The 23,860-nt window shown below is 39.2% G+C and overlaps 1 long non-coding RNA gene across 1 annotated transcript in view; it reads right to left on the bottom strand.

Annotated features, from left to right (window-relative positions):
* The window catches only part of LOC123623645, a 197,043-nt gene extending 173,422 nt beyond the window's left edge, over positions 1–23,621 (bottom strand). Inside the window, exon 1 of the long non-coding RNA XR_006729955.1 lies at positions 23,580–23,621. This is a non-coding gene — a long non-coding RNA (uncharacterized LOC123623645). The remainder of the gene's footprint in view (positions 1–23,579) is intronic.
* Between the last annotated feature and the right edge of the window lie 239 nt (positions 23,622–23,860).

The following is a 23,860-nucleotide window of genomic DNA, read 5'->3' as shown; positions in this document are numbered from 1 at the left end:
AATTGAAACCATGTGGAGCACAAGATCATTAAAATATTTCTCTCTTGGGTAATGGGGAATGTAGTAGTCTAAAATATTTACTCCTTTTCAGTGTATTCAGGTTAAGATATTGTTTTCGAAAGGAGTTGTCAAAGGAGTCAGGCTATTGTTAGCCATGGAAAAGGCCCGGTGCTTTGTTATTCCTGTGCAAAAGAAGAGTAAATACAATGAATTTGGTAGCAGGCCAAGTAAAGCCACATACTGGAAAGTCACTTTGGGTCAAGAGTTGTTCTTCATTCCTGTGACTCCTCATTCCATTGGGTGGAAGAATGGACTAGTATAGCAGCCTTAGAAGAACATTTTACATCATAATTGAGGACACACAGACATTGGATGTCATTAAATTATCATAAAACAACACTATATGTCATGCTGACATCACCTCTAACAGTTTTTTGTTTTCTTTTTTTTTTTTTAATTTGGTGAAACACACTATATTGAATTTATAATACATGAACAAATCATGACCAACAGTTGGAAACGTTCTGGACCAGGGAACCTTCGAAATCATCAAAGTTGGAAGATTACCATCTCATTTTACTGCCATTTAATTGTGGGCCCTCGGAGGGGAATGTTCCAAATGTCACCTATTTCCAGTTTTGAGTGAAGGCAGGGGAAGGGGTGGCAGGGAGAGTGTTAATGTCAGGAGAGTAAGATAGAAAAGGTGCACGATTTTATAGTTTCTCCTGAAACTGGCCTTTGGGATTCCTTCAGGTTTTTTATGTTTCTGTTATGTTTTCAGCCTGAGGTCTATGACTTTCCAGAATATTTAGGGTCAACTATAAGAATATTAGGAATGTTTTTATTTAAATATAAACACAAAAACTCTCAAGGATTAAGAATAAACCTAGGAAAATTCTGAGCAGGTAACCTACAACTCTCCTGCATTAGGGGAAAAGTAGAGAGAATTACTCCTGTATTTTGAACAGGGCGTGCCGGACGTAGATGACTAAAAATATACCAATGTACAATAACTCCAGTGCATTAATTTGGATCAAGGATACTAGTACTTTTTTACTGTAATGAAGGATTTATTTGGCATCTTGTTGTTTCTTATATAAACATTTTCAGGCCTTTACTAATAGACTGTGTGACATCCAGAAGGAGGTGACAATGATAGTGAACATATCATGGGATAATGAACAAAAGAAAGAACTGGCCTTGTTTAATACAGACAAGATAAAATATGGGCACAGGGAAGGGATTAGGAACATAGTATCTCCATCCAAAGGACAGTACTGGGTTTAGACAATCAAAACAGAGATACTGGATTGTGGGTACACCCTGAAGTGCTAATGAAGGTTCTGCTATCAACAGGACTAGGCTAAGCAATTTCACTTCTCTGTATCCTCATCTGCAAAAGGGGGAATGATATCTCAGTTCCTTTCCCATATTTTAGGGCCTAATACTTGAAAGTCACCTAACAAGTACATGAATTTTACCAATTCTGTTCTACCATGTTTGATTTACTCTAATGCTGCAGTCCCCAACCCCAGGTCATGGACTGCTACTGGTCCGCAGCCCATTAGCAACAGGGCAGCAGAGCTATGCTACACCCCAACCCCAATCCATGGAAAAATTGTCTTCTATGAAACTTGGGGGGGGGGTGCACAGCAGGAGGTGAGCTCTGCATCAGTAAATGAAGCTTCCACTGTATTTACAGCTGCTCCCATCATTCACATCATTGCCTGAGCTCTGACTCCCCACCTCCATCTGTGCCCCAATCCCATCCCCATCTGTGGAAAAATTGTCTTGCATGCAACTGGTCCCTGGTACCAAAAAGGCTGGGGACTACTGCTCTAGTGGACAACACTCAGCAGACCACCACAGTTTCTAATGTGTCATACTTTTAGCTTCATCCTTCTCTGGGATCTATCACTGGAATTTTGCTACACATTATCAAAATTACTTTTACAGAATGTAATTTTGTATAAAATGGGACTAGGAAAAGTAAATTAAATCATTAAAATGTGGAAAGAACCCTCTTCTAACAAGATCTTACCTCCTCCAGGCATCCTTGGTTTGATCTTTAAGGCCAGCATAAAACTAAAGCATTGGTATGTCTCATTTGGAGTCAGAACCCTTTCCTTGCCTTTTTTTTATTATTATTATTTTTTTTTTTTACAAAAAAAGACTGACATTGAACTTTTAATTAGGTTCCAAAAATGTGAACTGAGACAGTAATAGAATGACCTATTTTAATGATACACTGCTTTTAATGATATCTTCTTAAAAATGGGACAGCCTTTGAAAAATTCTGACATCACACACTGGCATCTACAGTGTTGAGGCTACAGATTCAGTTTTATTTCCTAAGATGCCTTTCTTTACTCCTTTGTCCAACCACCCACCCTTGTATCCATTCATCCATTCAACAAACATCAACATTTATTGCCAGGCATTAGGAACAGACAAACAGCAGGACGAAAATGGTCCTTGTTCCCAAAAGAGCTTATTAAAGTTCCGCTGGGAAGACAAGTACTTGCCCAATTTAAAATAGAACGATGTGGGTTGATAATACTCAGTCCGATTTAAAGAGACTGTAATCTCCAAATTTTGGTCTGTACTCTTCCCTCCAGCCCAGATTCTGCCTTTGCTTCAGCTATTTAACCATCATCACTCTAAACACCATGTATGCCCCACTGCTAATTTACCAACACAGAGCCACTTAGTCTCCCACTGGGAAACATGGCTTCCTCTGGTATAAGATATACCTACATGGTCATCCGCAGGAGATTTTGGTCATTATTCTCAATTCAACCTTGTGGATTTATATTTCTCACTGCCACCAATAACCGCATTAATATTTTAAAGTACCATCCAGGGCCACACAGAGAAAGAGAGATGCTACACTGGGCAAACAACCGGAAGAAAAAAATCATTTAATATTATCTCCCCTTGAAAACTCTTCCTCCCCCCAAAATGGAAGAGCTATCTATAAGGAAACAGAAGCATTTATATGTGTATATATATATATATATATATATATATATATATATATATATATATATATATATATATAAAATTTCTTTTAGAACCAATATTTGACCACCTATTACAGTACTGAATGTCATGGTCTACATAGGAATTTATTATATTGGTCACTGAATTTTTGTATATATTTGAAATGGCCCATTTTTTAAAACAGTCTATCGTATTGAACAGCTGATTTGGTCCAGAGTATACTGGACCAGGAGATTGTCCAAATTTTCATCAAAACCCTAACTATGCTCTAATTAAACCTCTTTTGGAGTCTCAGGGGAAGAAAAAAAGAATGCTTTAGAACTCCTCCAGTGAATTCTGTCACATTAGCCCAGCATAAGCATTAGAATCGTCAATACCACTCTTACCAGTCAGTTATTCACTAGAAGAGACTGCTGCCTGTCCCAGGACTGACCTCCTATGTCTCTTAGGATACTCCAGTATCAGAGAGGAGAAAAATAATCTGTGAGATTTTGTAGACTGTTATGACTTTTTAATCCATTAATTCAATCCATAAAGATGAGCAGAGTATTATAATATTATAGTGGAGAGAGCACCTTTTCAGAGGAAAATCCCCTGAATGTTAGTCAAGACTTTGTCATTATCTTTGTGCCATTCAAGCGTATCACTTCACTTTTCTGGGTCACATTTGCTTATAAGAAAAAGGAATAAATTGGACCAATGACGTACTATACCGAATTTCTGTCTCTTATACCCTGAAGTCAATGGATACTATTAATGCGACAGTATTTAGAGGATGCATTCCCCACAGGGGACCAGCAACACTCCGTTCACTTTTTCTGACTCCTTTAAAGTCCCTCTGGAGAGCCTCTAAGATAATTTATAAAGGGAAGGGCAGTGCTGCTGCCCAAGCACACATTGTTCGTCTCCACGTGTGGTCAGACACTAGTTGGCACTAATTTCCTTGTTCACAGTTGTACATAAGACATTACTGGTAAAGAGTAGCTATGGTTCCCTGATTGTGGATATGCAATTAATTCCAGAAAAGGCTGCTCTAAAATTACAATCCAAACAATCTCAGCAGGTGTCACTGTAGTCAGGAGAACATATCTTCCCACAGCACACATTATTTATTTATACTTAAATAAGAGATGGTCCCTACTAGCAAATGCCGAAGTGCTGAGCTCCCTTTCTCATCAGAAGGCTAACTCTGTGGCATCCCAAGAGGACATTTTATGTATGCTCTGCCTTCATGCGGGCCTATGTGGAGCCATAACAACCTGAGGCATCTTTATAGATATTTTTTCAGGTTACACACAGAGTGGCACTTCACAGCATCAGTCAGAAAACCACTTCAACGCCACACTTTTTCCCAGACCTCAGTTTTATCTACTTTCATTTATGAATGTGGAGCTTAGAATTTGAGTGATAGAAGACTTTGTTTCATGTACTAGAGTTAAAAAAAAAAACCCTAAAAGAACTACACACATATGCACATGCACAGATGAGTACCTGTAAAATTGGTGAAATCTGAATAAGCTCTGTGGACTGTATCAGTATCAATTTCTCGGTTTTGATATCATACTATAGTCATTATAGTTATGCAAAATCCTATCATGTGGGGGGCCACATGGAGTGTGCATGGGATTTCCTGGTACATTTTTTGCAAATTCTGTGAATCTAGACTTATTTCAAAAAGACAAAGCTAAAAGAAAATGATAACCCCCAAATAATAAAGAAACCCATATACTTAACATGCATTTAAAAGTGAGATTCCAAAAGTAACTGGAGAAATTCAGGCATTGTGTAATGAAAGGTTTCATCATCACTGAATAGTTTTCTGTCAGAAAAAATTGTCACAATGTTAGAATAGGAAACTAGGAGATAGGGCTGACTGCAGGGGCTTGAAGATTGGGTGCAGGAGTTAAAGTAAACAAGCTTAAAGAAATGAGGCTGAGAACCGCAGGCAAGAACCAGCTTCAACTGGCTTGTCAAGCTATCTCTGTCGCTTGCAGAAATTTAGGCTAATTATAATGTCATTTATGTTGTGGTTTTTAAATTTCTCCACTCTTGAAATCATGATGACAATTCTGAAACAAACACATAAAGTATGAACATGAGAGGGAACCCAACTGTAGGAACTACTACCCAAACTCTTAGTGAAAGCCAAGCTCTGGCCTTGAATATTCCTCTCCTCAATTAGTAAAGCTACAAAAGATCTGCAACTACTTCCTTGCAGTACAGCTGCTCTCTTTCAAGCTTGCTCACTCTCTTTCCTGAAATGCACTTTTGCTTTCAATAAAAAGTTGTCGCTTGCTTGGCTTACATGGTGTGGCCTGAAATTCTTTCCCCAACAATCACCAAGAACTTGGAAAAACCTCCACTTGGAGGCCAATAAGAATGCTAACAAAATTCATATCCTTCAACTCAACAAAGGCATATAAGTCACCAATATTCACCTCTAGGAGACAAGAATGTTTCTTTTAAAAAATAGTTAAAGCACCTGAGATAACCCTGTCCCCCCATATCACACCAAGAGTTTTCAATCATTGAAAGCTCTTCCTTACAACTAATAGTTCTGACAACTCTAAGATTTCAGTGATGTATTTTTGTCTTTAGATGCACAGCTCTCTGCAGCTATATTATGACCATCACCTATTTAACCTAGGTCCGTCCATTTGAACTGATCTTCAAGAAATACAGAGACATATGTACATACTGGCATGAACAGCAAATAACTATCAAAATCTTTGATTTATAAAAAAAATTACAAGAGAGATGACAGAGATAATATGGAAAAAAGATAAAGCAATCTTACAAATAGACAAGAAGGGGGGCAGGCGTGGTGGCTCATGCCTGTAACCCTAGCACTCTGGGAGGCCGAGGCGGATGGATCACTCGAGGTCAGGAGTTCGAGACCAGCAAGAGCGAGACTCCGTCTCTACTAAAAATAGAAAGAAATTATCTGGCCAACTAAAATACACATAGAAAAAAAATTAGCCAGGCATAGTGGCACATGCCTGTAGTCCCAGCTACTCGGGAGGCTGAGGCAGTAGGATCGGTTAAGCCCAGGAGTTTGAGGTTGCTGTGAGCTAGGCTGACACCATGGCACTCACTCTAGCCTGGGCAACACAGTGAGACTCTGTCTCAAAAAAAAAAAAAAAAAAAAAAAAAAAAAAAACCAAATAGACAAGAAGGAGACCAAGAAAACTAAAATAAAAGAAATGGGCAAAGAAATTAAGAAGCATTTTTAAAGCAACACAATTATAAAATGCCAACATGAACAAAAAGATAAACTCACTAGAAGTCAGGAAATCTTAAGTGGACAAAACAATGAGATGTCATTTAGACCTACTGGGCTAACAACAAAAATGAAAATAAGGGGAAGTAACTACTCCATGTGAGGATTTAGAAAAATGGGTATTCTGCTATGTGGTGGATCAAAATGTTCTTTTCAATGTGTTCTGAAATACAGTCTGGCAATATCTACAAGATATTAAACAGTACATTTTCTTAAATCCAGTAATTCTGACAATCTATCCCATTAAAAACAAATTATAGGGCAGGGTAGAGGGAAGATGGCTGACTAGAGACGTTGGCTGCCAGGTTGTCCCAGAGGGAAGGAAATGTTTCAGATAAAGAAAGGGGGGTGGGGGGGGACACAGCTCAGGCGTAGCTCGGGGGGAAAAGAGCCAGAGCCCACCAGAGATTTCAGAGGAAGGAGTTGCAGAGCAGAACAGGAGTAAAAAAGATATTGGCAGAGATCAACCCAGGAGAAGCTCTGAGCCAGGCACAGAAGCTAGATGGGAGTTTCATTCTTCCTTCCTTCACACCTCCAGTAATAAGTGGGCCTCTGAGCTGCTGGAGAGCTTTGTCACCTGCACGAGCCCAAGGGCTGCTGCCACTGCTATAACGGGAGCTTCTTCAATAAAAAGCATTGGGCTTCCAGCCCCTTCAGGGTCACCCCTCTTACCATGGTCCAGAGCCGAGACAGTGGGCACCATACTACTTACCCACACCTACTGTTTCTTTTCCTGCCCCAGGGAGCTCCAGTTCTTCAGTATTCATTCAGTTCCCTCACAGACAGCTCCCAAAGCTTACCCAGACAGCGGGGGGCCCCAGAGAATTTCTGTGATCCCAGAGCTTGGATATTCTACTCAGGGAGAGGGATGAATGAGGAAGGCTAGAGTGCCGGCTCTCCTCCATTCAGATTCTTTTCCTACCCTGCCCCACTGCAGCCAAGAGGGATGACTGAAATGATACTCTCAGATGTGGCTGTCTCCCCACTGCTGGTGTGCCCACAACACTGAGGTTTCCACAGAGAGTAGTGTCCAGATTTTTTCCCTTGAGGACCTGCAGTGGACCTAGGGGTGCTTGCTCTGGGAGCTCCTGGCCCGCTGGCACTCCGTAGAGCCACGCACTGGCACTCCCCAATAAAGGGCTTACCCTGAAAGCAGAAGGGCATTAAACCTGCTTCAGTACTCCATGGAAAATTCAGGAACAGCATGCTTCTCCCTGGCACAGTCAGGGATTCAACTTGGGGATCCTGGGGACAGGCATGCAGGCCGGATCCTGCCCCCCAGGACTCAATCAGGTTGCTTGGAGGTACAGAGGGGAGATTTGAGAACTAAACGTGGGAGGCAATGGAGCCCACCTGGGAAGAACTGACAGGAGAGTGTAGTGTGGATCTGAGCTTCAGCACACAGGTGGAGCAACCCACTGCTCATAGAAAAGCCACAGTATTAGCCTGGGGTGGGACCTCAGGCAAGAAAGTTACCAACCCGTGGTGCCATTGCTGGTAAGCTCAGTGCATTCAGTCTTCCATTTGCCACTAAACAAAAGAGACTTAAGAGACAGGGAAGAGGGAAAAGAGCAAAACATACTCCCAATAGCCAGTATGTGAATCCCAGACAGCCCCTCTCCCTAAAGCAGGGTTTCCAGATTGGTGAGGCTGTTTCAGCCCCTTCCCATTGGCCCCTTCCCCAGCAGGCTGGCAGCTGACCTTGGATCCCTGCTGAACAACAATAGAGCTGGCTCTTTCCTTCAGGCACCAATTTCTGACAGTGAGAACAACTTGTACAGCCTTTTAGAGCACCTACTGACTCAGTCAAACACAGCATGGCTGATACTCACAAGCACCACCTATCCTCTCAGAGATGAAGCTGGGTGTCCCAATATCATTCACACTGCTGGGGACAGGAGAAGATAGCAGAACAGAGGAAGCCCTCAGGGGTTCCCCTTTTAAGGAGAGGAGTAAAAGTTGCAGGTTGCTCCAGCTGTGAAGGGACATCCTCAAAAACTAATGGATACTTCAGGGAGCGGCTCAGAGTCTGGGCGGAGACATTGCATTGGAGAACAGGCACAGCAGAGATCTGGTGGCAGCCAATCTCAGGTCTCTGCAGATGATGCCATCCTGAACACTCGGGTGCCTGCCACCAGGTCTGCTCAGGACTCAGCTTTCCAGCAGTAGCCTTTGCATCACGACTGCCAGGCTGGGAAGTGAGCAGACAGGGCAGATGCTCCCCCTCGCCATGTCCTATGACTGGGGACTGGGCACCCTTCCCCTCCAGAATGGGATCTGACCAGAGAAGGAACCTCAGATGACACAGGCAACACCTGGGAAGCCTTTGGTGACAGCTTCAGCAGGACCTAGCTGGGAGGGGAGCACGTCAACTAGCTAGTAGCCCTGGCCCACCTCTATGGTCCCTGGGTTGCTGTGACAAACCCCTGTGTGCAGAATTGCGTATCAGCAGTCTCTGTTCTGGAGGAACAGCCCCCGCATCTGTGCAGCTCTGCCTCCATAATACCCACATCCAGCTTTAAGGCTTTTGCTGTGCCCAAGCCTGAGGCTCTGCTCCTGTCATTCTAGGGCCCATGTTGGTCCTGCAACACTACACCCAAGATTGCAGAGTTGTTCCTGGGCCCCAAAACCCCACTCCTGAGTCTCCACCACCACGACTGGATGGTTGTAACCACCCAAGGTCCAGTGTTATACCAGGGACCACCCAGCCTTGAGCAACCATTACTTCTGGACCTGGTATGAGCATATGCCCACAGCCCAGTCACCTATAACCACTGCTTAAATAGACTCATTCAGCTGCCATGATCACCTCCAGGGGTGACCCTGGGCAGAGCAACCTCCCACAACAGCCTTCATGAATAGGGATACATCCAGACCCTAATTCAAAATTCAAACAATGACTGAGGAACAACCCACTACCGTGCATGAAGATCATCCAGCCCTGGCTTGAACTGTGACAATCACAGGTGAACAAGACAGAACAGATACACTATGGGCGTTTAATGCGCATGCTCCTCCCCTGCTGTGTCAACATTACAAAGTAGGAAAAAAGGGCCATCAGGGAACTCCCTTGCTCTTATTTAGCAGGAGAATTTCCAGCAAAGGAGATCAGGTGCCCTGCAAACCTATTACTCTAGAGCTCAAGGAAAAGGATGAAGATGAGAAGAAACCAGCAAAAGAACCAAGGCAATACGAAAAAACAAAATAGTACAGCATACCCAAGGATCACAATGGAGCTACAGTAGCAGACTCCAGCAAAAAGAAAATTACCCAAATGACATAAATGGAACTCAGAATATGGATGGAAAATAAAGTAAATGGAATTGAAGAGAAAGTTGAAAATCAACAAAAAGAAGCCAAAAAAATTTTCAGGAAATTAATGAAAATGTCACTAAAGAGCTAGACAACAAAAGAAAAGATATCATAGAACTTAAAGAAATGAAAGAGTCATCTAGCAAATTTCATAACACAGCAGGATGCTTCAACAACAGACTAAACGCAGGAGAGGAAAGAATCTCAGAGCTTGAAGACAAGGTGCTCAGTTAACTCGGTCATTCAAAAAGAGAAGAAAATTAAAAAGAATGAGAAATCACTGAGAGAGATATGGTATTATATGAAGTGAACTAACATAGGAATTATAAGTATCCCTGAGGGAGAAGAAGAAAGAGCTATTAATAAAAGCATGGAAAATCTATTCAAGGAAACTATTCAGTAAATTTCCCTGGTATTGCCAGAGAGTCAGACATTCAGATACAAGATGGCCAGAGAACACAGAGGGGATTCACAGCACATAAGGCATCTCCAAAACACATTGTAATCAATCTGGCCAAAGTCAAAATGAAGGAGAAAATTCTACAAGCAGTAAGACAAAAGCAACAACTAAACTAAAAATGAAAACCTATCAGGCTAACTGTATACTTCTCAGTGTAAACCTCACAAGCCAGAAGGGATTGGGGCCCCATCTTCAATCTTCCTAAACAGAAAAACTGCCAGCCTAGAATTTTGTATCCTGACAAACTAAGTTTCACAACTGATGGAGAAATTAAGTATCTTCCAGACAAGCAAACACTGAGGCAATTTGTCATGAAAAGACCTGACTTACAGGAAAAAGTCAGAACTGAATTACACACGAATCAGCACAATAGATACCCACCAGTGTAAAGTCACTAAAAAGAGCTAAAGCTCCTAACTCCTATAAAACAATAGCACAAGAGGGAAAACAAAGCAATTAGGTACTACCCAAGCTGATGAACAGAAGAGCATCTCAAATATCAAGTCTATCACTCAATGTTAACAGCCTAAATGCTATGCTGAAAGACATAGGCTAGCTGAATGGATGAAAAAACACCAGACAAGAATCTGCTGTCTCCAGCAAACACATCTAAACCATAAGGACACACACAGACTTAACATGAAAGGATGGAAAAAAAATATTGCATGCAAACAAAAACCAAAAGAGGTAGGTATAGTCATTCTCATATCAGATAGAGTAACTTTAAGTCAACAATGGTAAAGAAAGCCAAAAATGATCACAATATAATGGTAAAGGCAACAATTCATAAAGAAGAAATTATAATAAGAAATACATATTCACCTAACACAGGAGCTCACAGATACATAAAGCAAATGCTACTAGAGCTAAGGAAATAAATAAATAGTAGAATCATAATTGCCAGAGATTTCAACACCACTCTGTCAGAATCAGCAAAGCAGAAAATAAACAAACACTGGAGTTAAATAGGATTCTAAAACAAATGAAGCTAACAGACATTTACAGAACATGCTACCCCAAAACTACTGATATACATTCTTCTCAGCAGCACATGGGACAGTATACAAGGCTGATCATATCTTAAGCTACAAGACATGTCTCAAGTAATTCAAAAAAATTAAAATCAGAACCTTTATCTTCTCAACCCACAGTGGAAGAAAAACTAGCAATCAATTCCAAGAGAAACACTCAAATCTGCACAAAGTCATGGAAATTTAACAACCTGATGCTGAATGATAAATGGTTCAAGAATGAAATAAAGATGAAAATCAAAAAATTCCTTCAACTAGAAGACAAAGGGGACACAAACTATCAAAATCTATGGGACTCAGTGAAAGCATTGTTAAGGGAAAGTTCACAGCCTTAAACATCCACATCAAAAGGACAAAAAAAAATCACAAATTAACAACCTAATGTCACATTTCAAGAAACTAGAAGAGAAATACCAAACCAAACCCAAAGCAACAGAGGAAAAATAATTAACAAAGATAGGAGCAGAACAAAATGAAATGGAAAATATAAAGGATCAACAAAACAGAAAGTTGGTTATTTGGAATGATAAACAAAACTGATAGACCTCTTACTAGATTAACCAGGAATAGAAGAGAAAGGACCCAAATAAACTCAATCAGAAATGAAAAAGGAGATATTACAACTCATACTACAGAAACAGAAAACCTCATCCATGAATACTATGAAAATCTGTATGCACACAAACTCAAAAATGTAGAGGAAATATACAAATTCCTGGAAACACACTACCTCCCATAACTTGATCAGGAAGAAATACAACTCTTGAACAGACCACTAATGAGCAGTGAGATTGAAGCAGTAATAAAAAAAATCTGACCAAAAAAAGCCCCAGGCATGGTGGATTCATAGCCAAATTCTACCAGACAGACCTACAAGGCAGAGTTGGTATCCATGTTGCAATAATTATTCCATAACACTGAGGAGAAAACAATCCTCCCCAATTCATTCTATGAAGGAATATCGTACCTTGATACCAAAGCTGATAAAGGACACAACAAAAAAAGAAAGCTATATATCAATATGCCTTATGAATACAGATGCAAAAATCCTCAATAAAATACTAGCAAATCAAATTCAATAGCACATCAAAAAAATAATCCACCATGACTAAGTGGGCTTCATCTCTGGGATACAGGGATAGTTCAATATATGTAAATCAATACATGTGATTTACCACATAAACAGAAGCAAAAACAAAGACCATATGATCATCTCAACAGATGTAGAAAAAGCACTGGACAAAATCCAGCACCCTTCCATGATAAAAAACCCTCAAAAACTAGGCACAGAAGCAACATATCTCAAAATTATAAAAACCATACATGAAAAACCCACAGTCATCCTACTGAAGAAGGAAAAGTTGAAAGCATTTCTCCTAAGACCAGGAACAAGACAAGGGTTCCCACTGTCACCACTTCTTTTTAACACAGTGCTAGAAGTTCTACCCAGAGCAATCAGACAAGAGAAAGAAATAAAGGGTATCCAAGTTAGGAAAGAGGAGATCAAACTATCACTTCTCACTGACAATATGATCTTGTGTCTAGAAAACCCCAAAAACTCCACCACGAGACTCCTGGACAGATAAATAAATTCAGCAAAGTCGCAGATTACAAAATCAATGTACACAAATCAGTAGCATTTCTACATACCGTTATCAGTCAAACAGAGTCAATTTAAAGGCTCAATACCATTTGCAATAGCTAAAAATAAAATAAAATACTTAGAAATACACTTAACCAAGGAGGTAAAAGATCTCCATAAAGAGACCTAAGAAACACTGAGAAGAAATTGAAGATGACACAGAAAAATGGAAAAACATGCTCATGGATTGGTAGAATCAACATTGTTAAAATGTCCGTACTTCCCAATGTGATTTACAGATTCAACATAAGCCCCATCAAATACCATCATATTTCACAGATCCAGAAAACGTAATTGTACACTTCATTTGGAAGCAGAAAAGATCCTGAATATCCAAAGCAATCATAAGCAAAAAGAACAAATCTGAAGGAACCACATTACCAGACTTCAAACTACTACAAAGCTATACTAACTAAAACAACACGGTATTGGTACACTGCTAAATCCTCAGAGAAAAATTCCTGAGACATCTGACTCCCAGTCCATTGTAGTCTTTCCTGGATTTCTTTGTTTAAAGGTCAGAGCAACAAGAATCTAGAGAATTTTGATTTGAATCAATCTGGAAGCTTCCAAGAGAGATGCTCAGAAATGCTTCCACTTAAGCAGGATGTTTGGAAGCATCAGGGACACAGCCTGAAAGAAAAGATGGAAACAACAAACTCCTAAGATGGGATCTCCAAGTCACTTAGTAGAAGCTCTAAAGGTTTTCATGAAGAAAGGCAGGGACATCAAATTCGGTTTACTCTCACATGTGGGCAAAGGAGGGCAGGGAGCCCTAAGACAATCACTCTCTGATACTAACCAGGAGCTTATAGAGAACACCCAGATAATTGAGAAAGGCAGACAGACTTTTCTGCCCCTATTTCACAGCAGCATAGATAAAGTGAGTCAGAAACATGTTGTACTAGCCAATAAATGTAGCCCAAAGCTGCCCACAAGGGAAGCTGGGGCTGGACATGAGCCATTGAATAAGAAAATGAGTTCCAGTGATAGAGTAGAAAGGCTTTAGCGGAAAAGGATGAAGAACTCAGAACATCTTTCCACTCCCAACATGTCCAGGGAGATATTCAAGGCAGAGGAGCTCTGTGCTCTTCAATCACAATCTAGTAACAGCCTGACAACCGGCGAGTTGGAAAGCTCCCCAGCTATAAAGGTGAATATGAGTAAAGCAGAAACTACCTTGAGCACTGAAAGTTCCTCACCAAGACTATCAGTTCCCCCAAATCCTAAATCATCAGATCTTAAAAATCAGACATTGAGTGAATTAAAGTTTAAATTGCAGAACAGGAAGCACAGCCAAGCTCAAAGCTGTCCCACTGACATGTCCCTTGCCTCAGATAACTTGACTTCCAAGGCCTCAGTGACTCACTCAGGGCATCTCCAGTGGGAACCTGGCAGCTCCCCAGGTGCTGTATGTCCACTTGGAGGACAGAGGGATAAGAATGGAGCAGTGGCTGGACCTCTGGGTCCCTAAGCATGTCTTGAGGAAGTACCAGGAGGAGAATTTCTCACAAGCTGCATAGAGAGTGATCCCTCTGGGACCCAAAGCAGGAGATACTGGCAGAGAGAATGCAGGTTTGCAGACATCCTAACTCAGTAGGAAGAATCACCCTGCTCAAGAAAAGACATTAGAGGAGCCACTTGGGAGCAAATCTTCCCTAACCCTGTCACTGAAGGGACAGCCTCCTTCTGAAAATCATTTCAGGAAACCAATGAATCACTTTTGGCAATGGCTTTCTAAACCTAGAATAAAAGGCAATGGACAAGAAATTTCTCTGGAAAAGGGCAGCACCTTATCACCATCTGTGCAGAACAGAGGCCTAGGTAAAAGTAGAGCTGCTGTCACTGAGACTACTGAACCTTGGAAAATTATGACAGACAGCGGGAAGTTCCTAGAGAAGAAACTGGGGCATAGGCATAAAATAGATATCACTGGCTCTGAAGAACCCCTCATGTCCTCAAGTCATCACAACACAGAACTACAAGGGTAGGCAGAGCCTACCCAGGGCCATCCCTTCAATGACTTTAAAGAGGTGACACATAACAAGTCTTGCAGCCAAAAAGGTGCCTTTGCTGGCCAGTTTTCTCACAAGGATCAGACAGATCAGGAACAAGGACAGACAGCCCCAGAAAGGTGTGGTGATTAAGTACCAGCTATTGCCTCAGAAGGATTCCCCTTCCATTCCCCACAGGGAGCCTGTGCCCCATCCAAGCCCCACCTACAGGCATCAAGTTGGCCAGCCACCCTACCACTGCTGAAACACATTTGGACAGAAAGAGCTTGGGGAGCATTTCTGGAAAGGAAAGCTCACTCCCCCAGAATGTTGAAAATCAACAAAAAGAAGCCAAAAATTATTCAGGAAATAATGAATAAGTCACTAAAGAGCTAGACAGCAAAAGAAAAGATACCATAGAACTTAAAGAAATGAAAGACTCATTTAGAGAATTTCAAAACACAGCAGGATGCTTCAACAACAGTAAACCAAGGAGAAGAAAGAATCTCAGAGCTTGAAGACAAGGCTATTGAGTTAATGGAGTCATTCAAAGAGGCAGAGAAGAGAATAAAAAAGAAAAAGCAATCACTGAGAGACATATAGGATAATGCAAGGTGAACTAACATATAAATTGTAAGTATCCCGAGGGAGTAGAAGAGCTAAAAACATGAAAAATCTACTCATGGGAACTACTGAGGAAAACTTCCCTGGCACTGTCAGAGATTCAGACATCCGTATACAAGATGGTCATTGAATACCAGGAAGATTCATAGCACATAAGCCATCTCCAAAACACATAGTAATCAACCTGGCCACAGTCAAAATGAAGAAAATTTGCTAAGCACCAAGATGAAAGCAACAACTAACATATAAAGGAAAACCCATCAAGCTAACTGCAGACTTCTTACAAGCCAGAAGGGATTGGGGCCCTATCTTCAATCTTCCTAAACAGAACAACTGCCAGCCTAGAATTTTTTATCTTTCCAAACTAAGTTTCACAATTGATGGAGAAATTAAGTCTTTTCTAGACAATCAAACACTGAGGAAATGAAAAGACCTGCCATGCAAGAAATACTCAGAACTGTATTATACATAAATCAGCACAACAGATACGTACCAGTGTAAAAATCACCAAAATAAACAAACAAGAAAACTTCAAAAACCCAAGACACATAAAGCTCACAACTTGTATAAAATAATAGCACAAGATGGAAAACAAAGCAATAAGGTGCTACCTAACCTGATGAACAGAAGAGCATCCCACGTATCAATTCCATCACTCAACATTAACAGTTTGAATGGTCCACTCAAAAGACACAGGCTGGCTGAATGGATGAAAAACACCACCCAAGTATCTTCTGTCTCTAGTAAACACATGTAAACCACAAGGAAACAGACTCAACAAGAAAGAATGGAAAAAAATATTCAATACAAATGAAAACCAAAATAAAGAAGGTATAGCCATTCTCATATCAGATAAAATTGACTTTGTATCAACAATGGTAAAGAAGGACAAAGAGGCTCGTTATATAATGGTAGAGGGTGCAATTTAACAAGAAGATACAACAATCCTAAATACGTATGTGCATACACAGGAACTTCCAGATACATAAAGCAAATTCTACTAGAGCTAGGCAAAGAAATAAATAGTAACATCACAATTGCAGGGGACTTCAACACCCCACTGTCAGACCTGGACGAATCATCAAATCAGAAAATAAACAAACAAACACTGGACTTAAATGGGGTTCTAAAACAAATGGACCTAAAAGACATTTACATAACATTCTATCCCCAAACTACTGAATATATATTCCTGTCAATAGAACATGGGACAATTTTCCAAGACTGATGATATCTTAGGCCATAAGATATGCCTCAACTAATTAAAGAAAATGAAATCATAACCTGTATATTCTCAGACCACAGTGGGATAGAAGCTAGAAATCAATTTCAAGACAAACACTCAAACCTACACAAAGTCACAGATATTAAACAACCTATCAGTGAATGATCACCGGGTCAAGAATAAAATTAAGATGTAAACTGAAACATTCCTTGAACTGTATGACAAAGGGCACACAAACTATCAAAATCTATGGGATTCAGCAAAAGCATTGCTAAGGGGAAAATTTGTAGCCTTACATGTCCACATCAAAATGACAAAATGATCACAAATTAACAACCTACTGTCACATCTCAAGGAACTAGAAAGAGAAGAGCAAACCAAGCCCAAAGCCAGTAGAAGAAAATAATTAACAAAGGTCATAGCAGAACTAAATAAAATGGAAAATAAAAAAATGATACAGTGGATCAAAAAACAAAAACCTGATTCTTTGAAAAAAATAAAATTGGTAGACCTCTTGCTAGATTAACCAGGAAGAGAAGAGAGAGGACCAAAATAAGCTCAATCAGAAATGAAAAAGGAGATATTACAATTGATGCCACAGAAATACAAAACATCATTTGTGAATATTGCAAAAATCTCTACGCACATAAATTTGAAAACAGAGGAAATGAACAAACTCCTGGAAGGAAACATACAACCTCCCAGAACTCATTCAGGAAGAAAGAGAACTCCTGACCAGGCCAATAATGATCAGCAAGATCAAAGCAATGCTGAAACATCTTCCAACAAAAAAAAAAAAATCCCGTGCACCAGATGGATTGACAGCTGAATTCTACCAGACTGACAAAGAAGAGCTGATACCCTTATTACAGAAATTGCTCTATAACATCAAGATGGAGAGAATCCTCCTCAACCCATTCTATGAAGCCAGGACCATCTTCATACCACAGTCAGGAAAGGACACAACAAAAAGAGAAAACCACAAACCATTATCTCCTATGAATATAGATGCAAAAATCCTCAATAAAATACTAGCAAATCAAATTCAATAGCACATCCACCATGACCATGTTGGCTTCATCCCAGGGATGCAAGGATGGTTCAATATATGTAAATAAATAAATGTGATTCACCATATGAACAGTCATGAAAACAATGATTATATCATCATCTCAATAGATGTAGTAAAAACATTCAATAAAATCCTGTACCCTTTCATGATAAAAACCCTCTACAAACTAGGCATAGAGGCAACATATCTCAAAATTATAAAATCCATATATGACAAACCCACAGTCAATATCACACTGAATGGGGAAAAGCTGAAAGTATTCCCCCTATGAAAAAGAACAAAACAAGGGTGCCCAATGTCACCATTTCTATTTAACATACTGCTGGAATTCCTAGCCAGAGGTATCAGAGAAGAGAGAGAAATAAATAGTATCCAAGTCAGGAAAGAGGTCAAATTATTGCTTTTTACTGACAGTATGATCTTATATTTAGAAAACCCCAAAGGCTCCACCAAGAGACAGATAAATTTAGGAAAGTCTCAGGTTAGAAAATCAGTAGCATTTGTCTATACCAGTAACAGTCAAGGTAAGAATCAGTCAAAGACTCAGTACGTTTCATAATAGCTACAAAGAAAATAAACTACCTGGCAAAATACTTAACTGAGGAGGTAAAAGATATCTATAAGGAGAACTACAAAACACTGAGGAAAGATACTGCAGATGACACAAACAAATGGAAAAACAAATAATGCACATAGATTACTGGAATCAACATTGTTAAAATGTCCATACTGCCTAAAATGATTTACAGATTCAATCCATTTGCCATCAAAATACTAATGTCATACTCACAGATGTAGAACAAAATAATTCTTTGTTTTATTTGGAACCAGAAAAGATCCTGAACAGCCAAAACAATCTTAAGCAAAAAAAAAAAATCTTGAGGCATCATATTACCAGACTTTATACTACAAGGCAAAAGCAACAAAAACAGCACAGTATTGGAATAAAAACAGAGACATAGACCAGTGAAGCAGAGCAGAGAACCCAGATATGAAACCATCTACCAACAACCAACTGATGTCCGACAGAGAATATAAAATACACTATGGAAAAAAGCCCTATTCAATAAACGGTGCTGGGAAAATTGGATAGCCACATGTAGAAGAATGAAATAGGACCCATAACTCTCACCATATACAAAAATTAATTCAAGATGGATAAATGACTTAAATGTAAGGTGCAAAACCATAAAAATTCCAGAAGAAAATATTGGAAAAACTCTTCTAGATATTGGCCTAGGCAAAGAATTTATGACTAAGACCCCAAAGGCATTGATAACAACAACAAAAATAAATAAATTGAACTTGATTACAGAGCTTCTGCATAGCAAAGGAAATACTCAGAAGAGAAAACGGACAACTTAAAAATAGGAGAAAATGCACACAAATCATACATTCCATAAAGGGATAATATCTAGAATCTACAAAGAACTCAAATCAGCAAGAAAAAAAAAACATTAAAAAATGGGCAAAAGACATGAACAGAGGTTTTTCAAAAGAATACAAAGGGTCAAGAAACATGAAAACATGCTCAATATCACTGATCATCAGGGCAATGTAAATTAAAACCACAATGAAATATCACCTTACTTCTGTCACAATGGCTCTTATTAAGAAGTCCAAAAACAACAGATTCTGCTGTTTATGCAGAGAGATAGGAATCCTTATAGATTTTTGAGGGGACTTCAAATTAGTACAACATCTGTGGAAAATAGTATGGAGATTTCTCAAAGTACCAAATGTAGACCAACTATTCAATCCAGCAGTCCCACTACTGGGTTTCTGCCCAAGGGAAAAGAAGTCATTTTACCAAAACCACACCTATATTCAAATGTTTACTGCAGCACAATATATAATTGCAAAGATGTAGCATCAACTGAAATGTCCATCAATTCATGAGTGGATTAACAAAATGTGGTATATGTATATCATGGAGTACTACTTAGCTACACAAAATGAATTAATGCCTTTTGCACTAATTTGGATAGAACTGGAAACCATTATTTTAAGTGAAATATCTAAAGAATGGAAAAAACAAACACCACAGGTACTCTCTAATAAATTGGAACTAACTGGTGGGCACACATGGGCACAAAGATAAATAAAAGTCATGGAAAATCAAGTGGGTGGGAGGGGGTAGTAGGGGAGGGGCAAAAACCTACCTAATGCGTGCAATGAACACTATTCGGGTGATAGGCACACTAACAGTTCTGACTCAAGCATTACAAGAACTATCCATGTGACAAAACATTTGTACTCCCTTAATATTTTGAAATAAAAAAAAAATATATGAGCTTTTCTTGTAGTGACAAAACAAACTGGCTGGACACAAATAAAACTCTCACCAACCAGTGAAGAATTATGAAATTATGTTATAGCCACTCGAAAAAAAATGACTTAGATTTTTAGAGTGGCCTTTGTTGAAGGGACTTCCACAAATAATTATGAAACAGAAAAGAATGAGCAGGGCTCCATTTTTGTAAAGCAATGACTAAAAGGATTCCTCCAGCTATACAGGCATATATGCCTTAATATATTACATGTTGAAAATATGGAAGCATAATCATAGCCCCAGACTTCCCAAGTGTTTTTGCAGCTTGCCATAAATATACAGTAATAACTTTTATCTAACACTGGGGTTAAAAGGTCAAAGTTGTTCACAGCCAGAAGTGACCAGCTGAAGCATACGACCACCTAGATCGCAATATTTGAGCACAGGAGCTAGGAAGTTCAAAAGGAGATTGTTACCTGGGGAAGATTATCTGAGCGAGCCAGGAAGAGGTAGGATAGATCGTGGTGCATGGAGTGAGTGATGGGAATGAGAATGGGCTAGGTAGTACCAAGTGAAACAGGGGGACAAAGGACCAAAAGTTGAGAAGTTCAGAAATATATATATACACACACATATATGAATAAATACAGTATACATTTATTTTGTGATCAGATTGATGCACATTTGGTGAAATTGTATTTTTAAAACTTATTTTATATCTTTAAAGTAATACTTAAAAATGAGTCCAAGTAAATGATTCTTCAATAATTTGGATTTCTTTTTCTTGCTGTTGTTAAAATCAAGAGGGCACAGTATTTCTCTATTCTTGCTTCTAAGATCCAGAGCTTACGATATGAAAGCCACAATCCAACATGCCCTAGGTAAGTTCTGTGCATCTAAGCTTCCAAGGTAACAGACCTCTTTCAGACTCCAGAGTTATTGGAGTTTCTTAATGGCCGCCTAGCAAATGTGGGTAAATGTTGACTTTCCCAGCAGGCCATGATTTATTGCCAAAAGCACAATCTTTTTTCTTTTGTTTTGACTTAACATGCCAAAAAAACAACACAAGACTGTAAGAATTAAACCTAATCCATTATAGCTAAGCTCTCTAAGGCATAAAAGAGGCAAGGACTGCAGAAAGATGAATTTATGAATCACACAATGCAGGACCCCTTGCATGATTAGCATAATTCTTGAAAAGAATGCAGAACAGGTAGGCAATTCTATCACTAAAATATCCTGTTTAAGGAAAATGTCGACTCAGTAAGCATTTCTAAGTGGATGGTCTAAGTTTCAATAGAGTGCTCTACTGAATGTGTGTGTGTACGTATGTATAATAATAAAAAGAAGTTGCACTTTAAAAACCCTCACAGCGTATACTTTTGTTAATTTAATTTGGAGTCAACTGTACCTTTTACTGTTCACTTCATTTGCAATTACTGCTGTAGTTTAATTCCACTTATATTTTCATTGTTTCACTGAGACTCTTACTTCAGTAAAGAGGAAGAATAGAATCCCCCCCATGAGACCCACCTCAAAAGAATACTTGTGTGTGCCAAAAAACACGTGTGCATACACATACACAATTAGTGGGCTATGAGCTGTAGAGACACGGGAAAAATGAGAAACTATTTTAAAAAAAATCTCAGAACACACCTAGGAAGGCCAGATTTACTCCTCAGCCGTCAGTGTTATTCTGAGTATATTAGACAACTGGGCAGAGTGTGTGGGTATGTGTCTCTACCAATAAACATCCAGAAAGAAAAGAGAATGGAAAAAATCAGTATAACCATATGACACTTTAGAAAAGGTCAAAAATCTATGGAATCCATATGTAAGTTCTCCTCAATGTCCCTATCCCTACAAAAAGGTCTTCTGATGTAATGTTTTGGGGCATTGCCTGGAGAATATGTAAAAAAATGTATAGGCATACAAAATATGAAAACTCAAGATATTGGTGGTAAGGATATGGCAGAGGCAATGTCTTCTTAGAACAGAGGCCACATTCTTTTTGCAGACAAATTTTAAATTTTCTGTGTGAAATTTATTTATTTATTTTAGAGACAGGGTCTCACTATGTTACCCAGGCTGGAGCACAAAGACACAATCATAACTCACTGAAGCCTTGAACTCCTGGCCTCAAGTGATTCTCCTTCCTCGGCCTCTCAAAGTGCTGGGATTACAGGCATGCTCCACCTCACCCTGGGAACAGTGAGGCACTAGTGAGGGCAAACTGCATTGGACAAGTACACAGATGACCAACAAACACTGAGGCCACCAACCGGATCCGGTGAGTACTTGGCAGTCATGTTTTTATTAGAAATGCTTTACCACTGCCCTATTACTAGTGGTTCTTCCAGTATTAGGATACATTTTAATCTGTCCTTTTAAAAGTGTTTACACTTAATCTGTGTACAAGAATTGCTGACAAAGGCAAGTGTGACATGTCATACTTATGATGTGTTAAGCTGAGGAAATTCAAACTGCCACAGGCAAAACTTTAACCTCATGGAACATTTTAATCACATTTTTATTGGAGAAGCTTATTAAAAGATACAGGCTTTCAGAACTTGACAAATTTTCTTAATCCTTTGCCAAGTCTGAGGTGAGCAATGTGTCCTCTGAAATCACCTCCCTCAAACTGTAAACTCATTTTCAGAAATTAGATGTTGACTTTTAAGCATTGTATAAAAGTCAAACTTTGAGAAATTGAAAATCCTAAATGCCCACATTATGAGAAGAGAAATTAAGACAAAGGCCAATGCGGTGAGTGTTTTAAAATTACATTTAGCTCTTTTTCTGTATTAGTCATGTGTTAAGAATCAGCTCATTCTTTTATATATGACATATGTATTTCAATCTCTGCTAAGAAATAATCCTCTTTTGAAAGTATTGGTTATTGTTTGCCACAAAAGCTTGGTTACTTCAATAGTATGAGTCTATGATTTTTTATAAAAGAATATAATCACTAGGGTAGGCAATGGATTACTGTGTGGGCAAAAGTTTTAGATTTTTTTTTTCTTTTTTTAGCTGGCTGACATTAGAGAGCCATTTAGCTCTAAGTTTCCATGGCTAGCAGTAAAATGGAGATATCATTCATTTATTCATTTGATAAATATTAAGAGAAAATCCGCAACACTTCAGGTACAGAGCTAGGTGGCATTGGGGTGACAGAGAACACACTGATTTTGCTTTTAAGGAAACAAACAATCTATTGCTTTCTATCTACTTGAACACAGAGAGAAAGAATGTGTATCAGATATACTGAAATTCTCAGAATAAAGGTATTCTATATAGAGCATTCAAAATTTAAAACGGGACTTAAAAAACAAATGCTAAAACATTTACCCAACTTATTTAGGGCTTATGAACCTAGTGATTAATGTATTTTTAATATGTTACTTCAGCCATACTACAGTTAAATAGTGAAAAACCAAAAACTTGGTTTATTATATAGCCACAGTTAGTAGTTGTAAAAGCCAACCCAGTGTTCTGCATCAAGTTTGTGCACACCTGTAATGTGTCTAGGTGCTGTGCTAGTGGCTAGGGAGGTGAAGATGCACTGAAACTCTGTCATCTGGAGGAGCTTATGGTCCAAAAATGATCACAAATGCATTGTTACGTGACACGCCTCCCAACCTGTCCCTCCCACCATCTCTCTTACCTTCCTGCCCTTGATTTCATCCAGGTAATCCACCCATTCCCCAAAGCCACGGGTTTCACTGAGCCAGGAGCAGAATTCCAGTCCCTTTGCCAGGGAGTAGTTTAGGAAAGGCATGTGACCCGATTTCAACCAATAAGGAAAGTAAGGGAAAGTGCGTTAGATGGGGCTTTTGAGGAAGTTCCTTCACTCTTTAAAAATAGGCACAACTAAGTCTCCTGTATTGTTATAAAACAAACAGGAAGAAGATAAACCCAACTGAATATAGAATAGTACATGATAAA

This window comes from Lemur catta, chromosome 18 (genome assembly GCF_020740605.2).
Source record: "Lemur catta isolate mLemCat1 chromosome 18, mLemCat1.pri, whole genome shotgun sequence".
Taxonomy (NCBI): Eukaryota; Metazoa; Chordata; class Mammalia; order Primates; family Lemuridae; genus Lemur; species Lemur catta.
This window is presented reverse-complemented; position numbering and strand designations above follow the sequence as displayed.